Here is a 15,387-nt window from a genome sequence, read left to right on the forward strand (position 1 = left end):
TAAAGTTTAGGCTCATATTACTGACAGTAACTTAACCGTCTTTCATCCACGAACCCAAACAAGTGTTTATATCAATGTAGAAAGTGTGCCTGGAATTTTAAACCGATGAGGTTCAGATTGTCTTTGGCTTAAACTTTTAACAGGATGTTCCATCATTTCAAAAGTCAAATGGAGCCCTTAGCTGCTGACTTGGAATAGATAGAAACAGTTAATGCATCAGCTTCATACGAGCGCTCCACACTACAACATTCTTGGCTAAAAACACAAATGTCAGTCACTGAGTGAGTGTCTAAGTGAAATTACACCATTGTTATCCCTTTATAATTAAAAGCCCTAGTTTCAAATTAAAAACCCTCTAGTGTTTCATACATGGTCCAGCCATTCACCAGGTATCTTGTTTGTTGTTGAGTATTGGATTGTCTTTACAGTCTTTCCTCAGGCCTATATGAAGTGCTTTTAATTATAAATGCATGCAAACTGTAAAAAAAAAAAAAAAAGAGGTCGATGACAGAAATGATCACAAGCCATAATGTTTGGCTTTGGTATTTTTGGGGAGCCCTCATGCTCACATCCATTCTGACTCTGATCTTGTTTATCTGATTAATAGATCAACTGATAAATGAAACTGTTTGATTTGTCTTCAAATTTGGTTTGTCCATCTTCTTGATGTCTGACTGACCAACCCACAGTGGCAGAAAACCAAATGTTTTCAAAGGTTTAAAACACAAACAGCGGCTACCATCAAGTTTATTAACTGACAGTTTATAAAGTGAAGTAAATTAATTAAGACAACATTTGTTTAATTAGACAGTAGCTTGAATAATCCTTAAATGACTCGGTCGTTTTTCAAGCACTCTTTCATCCCTTTTACATACGGCAGATTAAGATATATTTTATGATCAAAAACATGTTTTATCCTTTATGAGATTATTACAATCATTTATAAATATCAGAAAATAATCCAAGTAATTAGATGAAAGATAAATACTCACTCAATATATTTAATCTACTGTTTTATCTTGAACACAGACCGCTGTAACCTACTACACTACACTCTATTTAAAAGGAAGTATTTGTGGACATTGTGGCATCTCTTTACTTTTCTCTTGCTCCATGGCAGCTGAGGGCTGAAGTTTTTTTCAGGAGAGTCTGTGAAAACTTAAATTTGAAATTTGTGAAGGAACTCACTTGTGCTCCTCTTAGAACACGAATTGGACATATTCCAGCTGTATTCTGCTTCTTCATCTTCATGCTCTGCTTATGTATTCAACTTACTCATTAATGCATTAATTATAGCCTTGACACTCACTGTGGACATTTTTACTTATAATACTTTAAGTACACTTTTTTTTATTTCACTGACATACTTTTGCTCACATGCAGGACTTTTATTTGTTAAGGCGTATTTTGACTGTTTCATATTTTTACTGAAGCAAATGATCCGAGTATTCCACCACTGTTACGTACACGAGTGTATATGGAAGGCCAACATGTTACTGCTCTGTGTGTTTATGTGTGTGTTAACTGCAGGCTGAGAGAAAGCAATAAGGCTGGATTAGGATGGATTAACATTTCTGTCCTCATCATACATTTAGTTTTCTCCTCCCTCTTCTTTTTATTTCCCTTTTTCTCCTCTTCTCCCTCCTTTCTTTATCTCTTTCCCCCTATTTCCCCCTTTTTTCAGTTGCTTTGTTTTCTTTTCACCACCTATCCACCATCTCCTCTGCTGCAGTATATTCCCTTATTGCTCTTTTCTTCTCTTCCTTTTGTGCCCCTGTTCTTTCTCCCCTTCCCGCTCCTCCGCTCATCCTTTCTTCCATTATTTAATCCCCCCTTCTCTTCAGCCATCCTCTGTTTACCCTCCTTTACCTCTTCCCCCGCATCCCCTCATTTTCTCCCTCCTCTTCCTCACCTCTCAGTTGTCCTCCATTCCTCGTTATTCTCCTGCTACCCTTTTCCTCTTCTCCTCCCCCATCATATCCTCCTTCTTTTCCCCCCTTCTCTGAGACAGTGGAAAAAGCGGCAGGACCAGAATTTACATCTTGATATATCAGTTTCCTGCAGCAGCGGAGGCGGTGATGGATGGCGTGTTGCCGTCGCCGCGGCGCTGCCATGAGTTACCGTGGTGATTACCGGCAGGGACGGCTACTCACTGGTCACTTCATCACTGTGACTGGTGGGGAGAAAGGCGAGAAAAGAGAGAGAGAGGGAGGAAACAGGGGCAGAAAAACAGCGAGAGAAGTAAGAAAAACGCAATTGAAGGAGAGGGCAAGGAAAGGCAGCGGTGTCTTGTTATGGCAGGACGGAGGAACAGGATCATCAGGGAGAAATCTGTTGGATCAGATGGGAATTAAAGAGCAGCATTCTGTACAACGACGTGAACAATTATTTCCCTCTTTATAAATACAGTAGAGATATTGAGGTCCCAGGCTGTGGTGAAACGTAAATATGTACTACAAAAAAATGGTCCTTCAAATCTATATATTCTGTTCAAGGTTGAACATCAGAGGGGAGCAGGGCTGTTTACAAGATTGATTTATTTCACCAGATCAGCCTGGATTAAAGGACAAGTGTGAAGTAACATCAGTTGGAAAATATGCCAGGAAGGCCTTGGACACAGTGCCTGTGGCGTGTGCGTTACCTTTTACGCTCGTCTTAACTGTGGCTTGCTTGCGTGTGTGTCCACACCGGCTGCGTGTCAGCAGCCTGTCAGATGCGGTGCTGCAGCTGCAGGTCCTGCCAGTAAAGCAATGAGTTTCTCTTTGATAATGGCCATCAGTATCGTATGTTTGAGATCCGACAAGTGATGAGTTGGAACCAAAAAGCAGCCACATGGTTTTTGTTTACCCTTGAACAGCACCGGATACACAGACACACCCACAACACAGAAGAGTGATACAGAGCAAGGAGGGAGGAGCGGAGACAACTCACACCTGGTAAGGTATCACCATGATATAATTAGAGCCTACACTGGGTATTTGCTGTGATTTTACAGTATAGATGTAATCATAGATCGTTTAGCTGCATATTTTACCTGGGAACTGAATGCTTAAAAAATAGGCGTCGGTTCTATTTTATAAATGACGCGACACGCACGTGGAGGTTTGAGACGTTTTAGTGCGGCTGCTGTCATCCGTTAATATGGACGTCAATATGAAATGACGCCACGCAGCAACAGGTAACAGAGGCCACGCAGGGAGTGTGTTCCAGGCCCAAGTACCTTAGAATTGTACTTAAGTACAACACTTGTGTTTTATATCCAAATATCAATGTTTTCTCTATTTGCTGCGTGTTTCTGTATTCATTAATCTAAAAGAATAACAATGTGTTGTCATGTGGTGGATACATAGCTATACCTAGGTTCCAGGTCTGAAAAATGAGGCCAATGCGGACCTGCCAAAAAAGTGCAATACCACAGAGGGTCACTAGGGATTGGCTCCAAAATGCCTCCGGCTCCATAGACTCCCATTCAACTTCTCCCATGAAATACAAAGTCAATAAATGTTTTCCACTTGTCGTCATGGTGCTGTTAGCTAAAGTCACTCCTTCTTCTCTAGTTTTCTGGTGGTACATCCACAAATTATTCCATCATTAATTAGAAATTAGGACTCAAAAAGCTGTATTTTGTAGGGACATGTCTGTTTGATTGATGGGCATGTGGACATTCAGGTTTCTGCTACTGGTGTACGGGGCGAGGTGTCCTCAGGTTTCCAATCAGAGAGTGAGATCCATGACTCGCTCCTCCCCAGCTCGGTTTTCTTTACAAGATGTAAACTGGTAAAGTATTGATATAGGCTTCACCGTGTGAAAAGAAGATGGTGCCTTTGCTGCTTTACCTTTAAAACCCGGTGCAGTGGGGAGCGTTCACATCCAGTCTCTCTGTATCTGTGTCACATCCTGTGGTTGGTGATTTCATGTCTAGACCAGCCGCTGCCTGCCATCCAGCTAAGGGAAAATCTGACATGTCCTCCTCCCTCCTGCCCTCCATAAAACCTGAGGAAAAACAGATCGATGCTGGGCAGCTCGCTCGTTTTGCTGTGGGGCTTATTGAAATGGAAAGTTACAGATTGTCATACGTTTCAGCACTGCAGCAGGCGTGAGGCAGGAGATACTGTGAGAGGGACCTGCAGATTGAGAGAGACTCAGGCTTTCATCAGGGAGGTCATAATGCAGGTTAGGTTATCAGTCCAAGTCTAACAGTCAGGTATTTACATGTTCAGAGACTTCTGTTTAGACGATTTATTCACTGTGATTTCCATACAATATTTTGTCATTTTCATTCTGTTTTAGTTTTATTCGCTGTTCAAAACAAAAAAAGCCTCTGTTTTCACTTTGCTATCATCATGGTCTACAGACAGAAGATAACTGAGCAGTTTCCTACACAAGTCTTCTATTTCCTGTCAAGACTTGTGCTCATCTTAAAGCTTGCTGTGAGGCAGTTTTATTAAACTGCGGTGAAATAATTGTGCAACCAGAGTGTTTTACCTGATGCAACCTGTAAACAATCAGACTCTTATTTTGGACAACAGTAATTTTAAATTCTTCAGGAAGAATAAAAAAAAAAAAAAAAATCTGTTAAAAAAGCAGACACTGGGGAGTACATTTACTTTATGAGTATTTCCAGTTCATGTGGTTTTATACTTCTCTACAAGAGAGGAGAAATGTTGTACTTTTTAATCTGGTACTCCATTTATCACCATCTGGAGTTACTTCTTAGTGTGAATTGATTTTACTTGCACAGAGAGAGTTTTCACAAAACGTTCCTGACAAAAATCATATTTGATGTTACAAATAAGTCTTACACAAGTATACTTACTGCAGAGTGAAAGGGAGATGTGTGTGTGTGTGTGTGTGTGTGTGTGTGTGTGTGTGTGTGTGTGTGTGTGTGTGTGTGTGTGTGTGTGTGTGTGTGTGTGTGTGTGTGTGTGTGTGTGTGTGTGTGTGTGTGTGTGTGTGCGTGCGTGTGTGTGTGTGTGTTTTTTCTGGGTGGTGAATAATTCACTGCTGTGTGGTTCGACCTTGAGTCTGTCCTCTGTGGTCTAAACATCCTCGACACTGAGAATTCTGCTGCCGCCTCTTTGAATACTTTTCTGTGAAACATTCACTTGCTGACAAACTCGATCTTCACATGGATTTGTGTTTCTCTGGTCTGGGGTTTAAATCTGTCCTCCAGTCCTGTTTAATACTTCATGGCAGCAGGAGGAGATGACGGTGTCAGATCCATGAACGTGGTCATGCAGAAGAATATCAGCCATGTTAGCAAACTGACAGGGACTCCTTTACATGTGTCTTGCCTCTGGAAAAATGTCTTTTATAGCCAAGATGTTAAAGGATTGTGACTGCTTACAGCCTAGCTGCAGCAGGACGTTGCTGCCTTAGTTAGGAAAAGGCGACTCAGAGACACCTGCGCTAAATGCTCGACCTCATCTTTATGATGCAGACTGTTTTCAGTTGTGGTAGCTTTACAGTAGATATTGCTGTTTAATGGAACTACGGTAAAATTACCTTATGAGTTTGGCCACAGTGACTAATATTGTTCATAGAAAAGCTCAGGGAAACATAGCTGTGTGCTGTTTTTCAAACTAAATGACCATATCGTTGATTTGTATCAGTAGCTAAAGATATATCACAAATAAAAACTAAAACTATTAAAAAAAAATTTGAAAAATGTACACTGCAACTCATCCTTTTATAATGTGTCTCTGCAATGGTGGAGGCTTGGTTAGGTTTAGGCACAACAAAAACTTGATTAGGTCCAGAGAAAGATCATAGTTTCGGTTGAAATAAGACTTAGGGGACCTTGTTAATCTTGGTGGACCTTAAACTTTGTAGTTTCAATAATAAAGTGGCAGTTTCAGTCATGGCTAAATAAAACAATGTCAACTATTGGTTTGAAAATGAGGAATTAACAAACCCATTGTTTTGTTGATCCATCCATCCACCTCGACCTCCTCTCTATGCTGACTTTGTGGCACTACAACAACGTCAGCTGACCTCCTTTTTTGCCCGCTTCATGATTACCACACCCACTAGATGTTAGGTGTTCACAACTGTTTATTGTGACTGTTTGCAGACTGACTCAATTGTGGGGTTTATATCCCACAAGTCATCCAAATCAAACCATCTACTGCCAGAGCAACACATACGTGTTTTCTGATGTGACTCTGGAAATAGACAGGTCAACTACATCTTCCAAAACTGTTACAAATCCAAAAATTTAAATGTTTGTGTTTCGACACTGCTGTGGTTAAGCTTTGGGAGAATGATGATCACAGTAAAGAGAAAGCAGCAGTTTGAAACAGAAATAAATGTGAGTCTGATGGACTTTGAGTCTCTTTTAAACAATTATTTTCATTATAAATTGATCTGCTACATTATTTCCTTGATGAGTTGATTAATCATTTACTCTTTATGATGTTAAAAATGTTGAACAGTGCCATTCACACCTGTCACAGCCCAGTTATGGCTTCAGTTTGCTTGTTTTGCCCGACCAACTGTCCAAAACTAAAATGTATTAAATTCACTTTCAGACAGGAAAAAAGAGAAGCAGAAACTGGTCATGTGAGATGCTCAAACCAGAGACTGTTTTGGTGTTTTTGCTCATAAAACATCTGTGACGAGAAATCAAGTCTCTTAATATCCTGTAGCGTGATCCTGTTATGAATCACTGGTGGCAGCTCAGAGGAAATAAACAGGGAAATGAGTTTTTTAACACAATGGTAAACCGGTAACTTATGCCATGACAATGAATTACATCCAACGACGCCTTCAGCTCTGACACAAACATGTGTAATATTATATCTCATGAATATCAGGTAGTTATTCATCTGGAAGGTTTTTTTTTTTTTTTTTTTTTTAATAAAATGATGCCATTCCACCTGCCATCTCTTTGATCGAGTCATAATAAAACCTCCCCGTTTGCATGCATCCCAATTGACAAAATTGGCTGAGCTGTGGTGTGAATAGATACAGAATGTGACAATAGAGTCACAAACCAATGCCTGACAAAGAGTCGATCTGAATATAGGAGGAAGCAAAGGGGGCTTATGCACAAAAGAAAACCTTATCGCCTCGTGATTCGACGATTCCTCTGATCTCTCTCTCTTTTCCTCTGGTCCCCCCCACCCCCACCCCTCTCGTCCTCTCTTTTCCCACCCTCCCCTCCCCCAAAGGCATGAGGCTGCTCCTTAATTGCTGGTGTGAATCAGATGAGAAGTTGCTGCCTGCTCTTTGAATAAACTCTTCTACGCAACAGTGCTTCCATTAGAAAATCACCAGAGACACATCTGTGCAGGCCGCAGTGTGTGTGTGTGTGTGTGTGTGTGTGTGTGTGTGTGTGTGTGTGTGTGTGTGTGTGTGTGTGTGTGTGTGTGTGTGTGTGTGTGTGTGTGTGTGTGTGTGTGTGTCCCTCTACTACTATAAAAAAAAATTCCACTGGAATCCTAGTTGTATATATCTGTGATTATATAGCTTTGAATAGTGATGTACAAGTGTGTGTTTTCAATTGACGCCGCTGCAGCTTCCCCCCTGAATTGTTTAGTTGTTTGTGTGACTGCGCCGCACGTCGTACCAACCTACGCTGAATAAACTTTCCTCAGTGTTTTCAGATAGCAGAATTTTTTTGATTGCGACTGAAAATTGTGTTGGTGGTGATAAGAAATGAAAGTCCCCTGCTGTGATTTCCCTGCTCCTAAACTATTCTTTAGCAATAAAAGCATCATTGTGATGAAGCAGTAATCTGTTTTCTTTCTGTGTTCCAGTTTATTCACCGCTGCTTTTGTTGGAGCTGCAGCAACTCTGCAGCATCAGCAAACTGTATAGGAAGAGACAAGAATCTGAAAGGGAGATGGAGGAGTTTTTTTTCAGTGGTTTTTCACAGTGGACATTTTGAGCCACTGTTAAGAGCCTGAAGGCAAAGCTTTTTATTTTGTCATATTTGTGTAGTAACCGAAAGAAAGAGACCAGCACCTGAAATGAATTCCCTGGATGTGGCGGCCATGCTGAGCTTTAGATATAGGGAGAGGAGCTCAGAGATCAGGAAGGAGCTGCTCTTTCATATTGAACGGAGCCAGGTCAGCTGGTCCGGTCATCTCTTAAGGATCCTCCGGGATGCCTTACTTTGGAGGTTTTCCAGACACCCAGAGAACCCGAGGTAGCAGGAGATCATACACAGATGAACCAACATTATGACAAGTGAAGCAAATATTTTGATTATCTCAGTGGTTCTTGTTAAGGTGACCAGAACCCAGCAAACTGGATGTCGGGAAAAGAGTATGGTGCATCTGATAGGTAAACTAAAGTTTTGGTTGTCTATCCTTATAAAATACACACACACAATATACCATGCAGGTTACAGGTCAAGCCTTTAGCATTTTGAATTTATAAACAAACTCCAATTTATTTGAATGCAACTTCATGAACTCCCACGCTAAATAAATACAGTGAACATCAAAGGAAGCCAAAGTTTCACAGTAAATGGTCTTATGTAGTGCTGGCTGATGACTACAGTCTGTTGACCTTGTATGACTGGAGGTTATTTCAGCTTCTGTTTCCTTATCTGTCTGGCAAATAGGTTTTATTTTCTCTGTGTGCCCTTTTTGAGACACACATTTCTTGTGAGAATCTTATGAATTCACAAACAAGGCAAAACATTCTATAAGAATTGCATCTTCCACCAACTCGACACAGTTCTGTTTCCAGTTCTGGTTGTAGCTGCATTTCCTTTTCATCGAGATAGTTTCCTTCATATTCTGCTTAAATCTGCAAATCTTGTGATGAATTCCAATTTTCCCTGTTGGATGTCCAATAGTTGGCAGCAGAGATAGTGAGAGACTAACCTGCACTTGACCCATGTATGCAGTTTGATTGACACTAAGCACGGTTGCATGGTAACTGCCTTCCATGCTTTTCACTTGCATCCTTTGGTCAATAGCCACATTTAAGAAAAGTGTCTGTTCTGCAGTGTTGACTCTTCAAAACAGCCAATCAAATTGTGGGATGTGGCTCCAGCATGTGGGACTCAGGACAAGGAAGAAAAATGCTGTGAAAAACATAAAATAATGCACCTGGTCACGGGAGTTCTTGTAGTCAACATTACATAAGCATTTGACACAAGGAAAGATGTGGAGAAGCATTGTTTAATGAGGATGTGAATCGCGCATTTATTGCATAACTTGTGTTGTTTTTCTTTACAATATTTTAAATATTAAAAAGGACAATATTCTCCTTGTTGGTGCTTTTCTGTTTTTGGTCTGGCATGTACAACAGTAATAATAAACTTGATTTCTATAGCACCTTTCAAAATGATAATGTGAAGTGCTTTAAGGAAAAAAATAAAACCAATTAACCCATCAAATTACAAAAAAGGCATAAAACTGGATAAAGTATGCCACATAAAAACTCATTTAAAAATGTAATATATAAAAAGGACAAACAAACACATTAAACACAGTGGGGCTGTGGAATTATAACAAAATAGCCCTGGTTACCAGGGAAACGTGTATAGTTTTAATAAAGAAAACTGTTTTCAAATCACATTTTGTCCTAGTGTGTAGAGACAAAGATTGGCATTAAAATGCATTGTATTATATCTCCCGGCCCGATGATAGATACACATGGGTAGGACATTTAGACATCTGTGCATTGACTGCTTTTATTTGACTGATAAATTATTGTATGAACGATCTTTGGAGCACCACATATGAAAGTGTGTGTGAGCTGACAGATTTATTGAGGTAGATTTCAGAGTTCAGTTTGACTCTTTTAATGGACTGATGCCGTCTGTTCCACGATGTGAAATTCCCTCCGTCACAATCCAGGAGCACTGAAGAAAAAACTGATGCAGGACTCAATTACAAGTTTGAGATGGTTATTAACGAGAGAATTAACTAGAGATAGACAAATGACTTGGGCTGATTAGAAGTGACTTTGCTCTCTTCTTTTTATAAAGTTCAGCATAGCAGGGTTGTGCAGTTCATCCTGTGTGTTCAGATTTCTATCGTTGTGAGAACTAAACTGAGTTTTAGACAAAGAAGGGCATTTTGGCCAGTTGTCATTTTGTCAGACCTTCAAAGGATTGTTTGAGGGTTCATACTTGGCTTTAGGAGTGAGATTTAGGTTCATGTCTAGGGAAATGGGAAAGCATCATGTCAGTTAGGGTCCCTACAAATATAGAAATTCAAGAAAGTGTGTGTGCTAAAATCTGAAAGAGAGAGGCTTTCTTTCACTTCCCGTCTCTCTATAGTTTTACTGACCTCTGCGCTTAGAAATTGGGGTTAATGTACGTTTAATTCAACCTCCGTTCCACCGCCTCCCTGTCTTTGGCACACACACACTCATAGAAACACACATAAATGGGAATGTGGAATAGAAAGCCAAAACATCTGGAGCTCTCATCAGATTTCTGGAAGCAGACCCATCCGCGGAGACTTTTTTTTGGTCAGTTTTAGATTTTCCCTGCAGTTGCATTTAGCACACTCTGAAACACATTTCACATCCACTTTAAATTGGAGTTATTCAGTTATTTTTAAGGAATAGATTCAGACCCAGTTTTAGATTAAGGATGCTGCCTTCACAAATAAAAAGGTGCTCTGTTGAGTGCCATAAATAATAATTACGGGTTATTAGTAATCTGCGAATAGAGAAACTGTCTGGTAACTGAATGGATTAATGTTTACGTTATCCTTATTAAATAAACATTTCTTTCATTTTTATTCAGTGCAATTAGTTCAGTTTGACTGTTTCAAGTTGAAATTATGCCAGCATGCATTGCATTATAATTAAGACTCTCCAGAATCCCTTGCTTACAGAAGAAGAAAGTGACATAGTGGAGTTTATTATTATTCTACACGTCTTCCATTACTTCCTGCAGCTGCTGTAAAGCACTTCCTGTTCCCAGGCTGTTAGTAGTGCACCACAACGTGTCACGAGGGATGAAGTTTGACATTGTGGATGACAAATTAAAAGATAAATAGTCTGAAGAAATCTAACCTGATTTGTCAAGAATTTAAGTGGATACGGTTTGCTAATTTAGAATAAATTAAAAGCCTTAAAACTTTCCGTTGTCTGAACCTTTATTTTATTTATGTATTTTGATCTCTGACACACATCCTTAAATTCACACCAAACATCGTCTCCCCGATTGACACCATGTAAACCACTACAAGTAGTTATACAAATGTATTTTTCTGTTGCTACACTCAGTTTAATGCTTTCATGTCTTCTTCACTACACACTGTCTACTAGAAATTATTTTCATATATTACTAAATTGTATTCCCAGTGATGTAATTCCTGGCTGGATTATGTTCAAAGGCTACATCTATTTGAATGAATGAAGTGCCACATTTATTAACTGCACTACCAGGAGGTGTCAGGGTGGATGGAGAGTGTATAAAGCACTCAACAATGGCACTGTGGGACCAGGGGTTCATATCCAGACTCCCAACTCTGGTTTAAATATGAATAAATCCATTCTGTTTCAAGTCACCGTGGACTTTTTCTGTATTATACCAAACCACCATTTTCCCAAACAAAGAACTGGGTCTAAAGAAAAACATAAAAAGGTTTAATATGTTATGATTGGCTTTATAAAAAAATCCTGTCATCCTGTTTGTAGGTGCAAACATCAGATCCTGATTTCAGAAACCTGGATTACATTTATCCATCTTTCAAGAAACCTGAAAATTCTAGTTAGACTCCAGTGAAAGAAGGCAGGATACTGTTGTACACATCGATGTTTCTAAATGCAGCAGGCACCACAGCTAAGTGAAACACAAACAACAGCGGCAGAAAAAAAGCCCCAGATAATGAAAAACTACTTGGTCATCCAGATGGAGAAATCATGGAAAAGATGACCAATTAGTAGTAGAGATGATAGAGGACATCAGTTTCCCAACAAGTCAGGCTGCTTTGTGCACAAACAGCATGCACTAATCAGAAACCAGGATACATTTGTATTCATCACTTGCACATGCAGGACCAGATTTCTCCATGCATGTCCATGTAAACTCTTCCCTGTTCTTTCCAGAGCTCCAAAAAGTGCTGCTGCTGTACGATCTCCCCTGTCATCTGTTGGTCTCCCTCTGTGCCGCTGCATCTTGTTGTCTGATGTCATCACTGTCATCTGGATGTTATTTGTCCCAGTAATTGGGTACATCATGTTAAAGCAGGATTAGATTCAGAGTGTCTAACATGGCAGATGTCCTCGGAGTGGTGAGACTGATATTGTTTACCGAGGCCCATATTGGCTTGTGTCTAAAGTTTTAATCAGCTGTTAAGCAGCACAAAAAGGATTTCATTAGCATGGCTTGTTGAGGTGACCTCGTAATACCCCAGACACAGCTGTAGTCACGTTTTATAGGTTTTTAGTTGTAAAAATGCTCAAATTAAATCATCTGAAATGCAGCGTTGAATTTCAGATGGTCGTAGGTCCAATTCAGAGCTGTCAGAGTCATGTCCAGGCCTTGAGGAGTGGCCGCGGTATCGGCTGTGACCGCAGTTATGGGAACACAGACGAGGCTCTGAGACGATTTCTGCCACTCTTAGTTTTCCTTGATTGCGATTAGATGGGATGGGAACAGACGGCGCCGCCTCAGCCCGCTGCTTCTGTCAATCAGCCCATTTAGCATGAATATAATAAGAGGCTGAGAACACACGCAGACACGCTGCATTCAGTTTTCATTCATTTTCAAATTCTGTCATCGTTATTTTGCTTATTCTTATTCATTTATTTCTTCTCTTTTAAAAATCTTGTTCCATTGCGGGTTTCGATTGCTTCTTCCTGTGTCATCCTTGTTTCTGCGAACACATCTATTAATTGATAAGACAAATATGGCCAAAAGTATGTGGACACAGTTTCTACTCCTACTTTTGTCCAGGGAAACTGTCCTTCCAAGAAAAATGACAGAATCAGACACTTCAGCACAAAACAGAATAAAACTCCGGGAACCTTTTCAAAAATAGAACAGCCATGTGCAAACTCCTGGTCGTAAAAAAACTTTACTACATCACCGTCTACCCCCGCAGTCTCAATTTGGACAAGAAATGCATTCTCCTCCTGCTACAGACACAGTATGTGAAGTAGTTACAGAATAATTAGAAAGACTCATGTTTTTAATGACTAAAACACATCAGGTTGTATTAACGTTGTCTGTAGGCTGCAGCACAAAGTAGGAAATGACAACAATAACCACAAAACGGACAAAAAACAAGCTGTTTAACAACATTTACCCACGATAGAAGCACAGAAATAAAGGAAACATTACCAAATCAGGAAGGAAGATAAAACGGACAGACAGACATGCCGCCGGTGGAATAAGAAGCTGTGCAGAGGATGGAACAAAGTCACACAGTTTCTCAAGTTTCTCACCCACAACAACACAATCGTTACTCTCCATTACTCCTACTTGCCGGATTTGCCACCCTGTGACTTCTGTCTATTCCCCAAAAATTTAACACAAAATTTGATGTACGGTCTCTCCTCAAGTTTCATGTTCATGGAGAAATGGAAGAAGCACAGACCAGTGGTCTCAAAAACGTGTGCAACTCAGGCGCTGATGTTGATTAAGCAACAAAAGTTTGAATATTTACTCAGAGAGACGACAGCTTCTCTGTGCTGCGTGCATGTCTCGGTGCTGCACACCGTTCGTTCGTCCCAGAACTTTTTGTTTCAACCTTTTGATGAGAACTTACTTGACAGTTGATGATTTTTTGCTTTGCCAGTGTAGGAGACACACACCTATTCCCACATTATTAATAAAGAAAGGTCCAGTGCAAATGAATCAAATTTGAAAATAGGTTTGTGGTCATCAGTTTAAGTTTTGTTTAAAATGTTTTAATGCAAAGCTGCTGTTTGAGCAATTTCTTTTTTTTAAACCCTGTCTGTTGTCTATCATGACAGGACCTCCAGGACATCAAAAATGTCACATTTAACTACATTGTTTGTTACATGCATGCTGTGATACAATATTTAAAAAATAATCACAGCCACTTTATTATACAACGCTGTTTTTAAAAAAAAAATGTCTGTAAGGAGTCGTTTCATTTGTGCTGTCAGGAGCGGGATAGAAAATGCTGCATGTTAGAGTTAAAGCTATGACGAGGAGAAGAGTATTTACTTTAACTTTCACTCTGAATAATAATCAACTCTCACCTACACACAAGATAATATCACACCTCGCCTCACAATGAATCATAAAACAGAAAATAAATTGTGTTTGGAAAATTTTACTGAACTACATCTCAAGGGATGGTTATTGTTGCTTTTTTTCCAGAATAATCCAGTGATAGTTGACTGTACATCCATGCAAACATTACCAACAGGAAGTGCTAACAATTAATTCAGCCAATATCTCCAAGCTTTGATGGATTTAAACTCTCTGAAAACCCTTGAATCTGACAGCTATCTTCTTTATTCCTCATTTCCTCATTTGGGCCGTAACATGTCAGAAGACACAAAATCACAATTATTATTATACAATTATATAATTTCCTAAAGCGAAATGTGATGTCTTTAGATGTCTTTTTTTTTAATTTTTTTTTTAAAAGACAGGTTTAAACCCAAGCGGCAACCAATAGGGACTTCGCCCATTGGTTTGTAAACGGTCATTATAAAGCCACGAGTTTGGAATTTGGCCGTCGCCAGGTAGTCAGTAGTGACCATATTTAGACGAGCTGGGGGGGGGGGGGGGGTTGCAAGCGGGGGGATCTCACTTGATCTGATTGGAAACCATGCCATACTACGTCCCGCCCACCGATAGCCTTAACCTGACTGGACCACAGGTATGTCAATCAAACAGACACGCCCACAAAAACATAGCTTTTTTTTTTTAACCTTATCTTAAATTAATGATGGGATTATTTTCAGATGGACTGACAGAAAAAAAAAAAAAAAAGTGACTTTAGCTAACAACACTGAAATAACTCGTGGAAAAATATTTTTTATGAGAGTCGTTGAATGGGAGTCTATGGAACTGGAGGCTTTTTGGAGCCAACCTCTAGCGGCAACCGGTGGTATGGCAGCTTAACGCACTTCTGCATCGGCCTTAGACCTGGAAGGGTCCACTTTTATATACAGTGTATGGTTAAACTCAAAGATTTATAGAGTACTTTGTATTACTCTCACAAGAAATTAAGCAAACGTTAACATTTGAGAGCCAGAGTTGCCGATTGATATTCTCTTACAGAGATGATGACAACAATGGTAACTAATAGGGCAGTTGGAGAGCTCAATAGTCCACTTTTCATTGGCATGCAAATCGACAACTGCTACCACCAACATATATATGGATTTTTTAATTCAATTTTATGAATGGTGTCAAAATACGCTTGTGCTTAGCTGAGCCCTCACATCTAAGCTGTTGTACCAGTTCCAGTCCTCCCTTATGAA

At 39.8% G+C, this 15,387-nt stretch overlaps 1 protein-coding gene across 4 annotated transcripts in view; it reads left to right on the forward strand.

The window, feature by feature from the left end:
• The window catches only part of enox1 (ecto-NOX disulfide-thiol exchanger 1), a 139,706-nt gene that overhangs the window by 35,998 nt on the left and 88,321 nt on the right, over positions 1-15,387 (forward strand). The window lies entirely within an intron of this gene.

This window comes from Brachyistius frenatus, unplaced genomic scaffold (assembly GCF_029030835.1).
Source record: "Brachyistius frenatus isolate BFR_SWC_R1_liver_20210118 unplaced genomic scaffold, ASM2903083v1 Contig_232, whole genome shotgun sequence".
Taxonomy (NCBI): domain Eukaryota; kingdom Metazoa; phylum Chordata; class Actinopteri; family Embiotocidae; genus Brachyistius; species Brachyistius frenatus.